Raw genomic sequence first — 2062 nt, forward strand, 5'->3', positions numbered from 1 at the left:
TATCTAGGTCTTCAAATTACTTGGCAAAACATTGGTTTTTGTTACTCTTTCTCTTAAGCGGAAGATTGGTAGTTCAAGCCCACCTAGAGGAGCACGTCTTGTGATTCCCATGTAAGCATAATATCTGCTCAAACTCGATTATTGTTCTCAGTGACACCTAAAACATCTTGATATTTGCAAGAAATGCAAATATTGTGCACGTTTCAAGCTACAAGAAGTAATCAATTTAGTACTTAAGTGAATATGATCTGGAATGCTCAATAACGACCAACATCAGCAGCTTCCAAGAAATTAATTTGAATTTCATACTCACCTTGCATTCTCAGCTATCATACTTCAAAATTACAGTGCAGATTTGGTGGAGAACTTCACAAGCATTATTAGGTTTGGACTGTACAATTGTATTTTAATATCTCGGTATATGTACCTTCATTTTAATATACATGTAACCATAAATGCTGTTCAGTATATTGTACTTTTGTTGTACTTTTTAAAACATTTTACCTGAGGATGCAAGGGGACTGTTATATCTTTTGATACATGCAAGACATCTGTAAAAGAAGGTGAAATTTTAATAAAATTGGTGATTAAAAGAAAACCACAACTTATTGATATTATCCCTCGATATCGAAGATCAATTGAAGGATTTGAAGAAACTATGAAAGAAACAACAGCAATACCAGATGATTTGGGTTTTGAACCAATGATTACACCTCAATAATCAATTCGTCCTCAAAAAAAGAAGAGACAGGCATGTTTTGAGCCTCATAATGATCCTCTTCTGGATCCACAAGAAACGTGTTTTGGATGTACTTATAACTTCCATCAAAGAGAGATCTCATCAGTTGCATGCAATTGAAACATTTGACTTTTTGGATGGTATTGAAAATATTTTTTAAAAATAAAATAAACAATTTTCCAAAGAAGATCTCATGAAGTATTGCCAGGATCTATTCTTAGCGTTTGGTAGTGATAACACTGCTGATATTGATGGGGTAGAAACGTACGATGCGTTGACAGGATTTCTGAAGCGAGAAGTCCTAGAATGCCGCCTATAAATGAGCTAGGATTCATACCAAGAAATACTTTTTGTTTTTCACCCAGAAGGCTGCTATTGCATTACACATCTTGTGAAGATTACCAGTTTTGGTAGCTTCTGGGCGTGATTTTCCAAAACCGAAACTAATAACAAAATTATTTAAGATGCACCATGTCCAAAAATTGTAAATCGAGACTAGTATTACTACAGAAGAAAATATTTAACTGAAATATCAATAAGACTATGTAAGTATAAAAAGTAGAACAATTAAATTTATATAACTTATTTTTTATTCTTATTAGAAATGGGCTCACACACCGGAAGACACTAACGTTTATCTTTGTTAGAGTGTGTGAATAACAGTTTAACCCAAAATGTTTGTAATTGTGATTTTGTTAAAATGCAATAAATCGTCTATCAGCAGTAAGAAATTATTAAGAAAGTAAGATTTTTTTTTATTTCACAAACGGTAAGACGTGAAGAGAGTTTACAGTTCGTATCCTTCGCTTTGTCTTAACTTAAGCGTTCAGGATCCAAGCCCGTGTGTGGATGGTTGTGTTTCTTGAATCTCTTGTAATCATCAAAAGTCGTTGTTTAGTCCTTCAGTACTTTCTCGAGTTGTACCATGGATATTTTAAACGATTAATACTATTCATGCTCTTTTGCCTTTTCCTTCACATACGGAAAAAGTTCCAAGTGTCCTTATGGCTGTGCTCCACATCTACACGAGAGCACCTGTAACAGTACAGGACACGCAGTGAGGAGTTCGCGCAGCTTTCAGTTTAGTGCGGAGTCCAGAGGGAGGACTCGCTCGCTGAATGATTTCTCAAGAAATCCCGGGTGAGATTTAACAGGTGATTTCTTCAACAGCCACGACAAGTGTGGAGACGTTCTCTGGATTTCCTGAATATGACGTTAAATTAGTTCAAATCATTTGTTGTAATTAACAGAACTAAATGCTTTGGAGGTACATCTAAAACAGCAGAGCAACACTGTAGCACTTCGTGTGTGACTGAACTTAAT

This window comes from Lepisosteus platostomus, chromosome 5, assembly GCF_059453375.1.
Source record: "Lepisosteus platostomus isolate fLepPlt1 chromosome 5, fLepPlt1.hap1, whole genome shotgun sequence".
Lineage (NCBI taxonomy): Eukaryota > Metazoa > Chordata > Actinopteri > Semionotiformes > Lepisosteidae > Lepisosteus > Lepisosteus platostomus.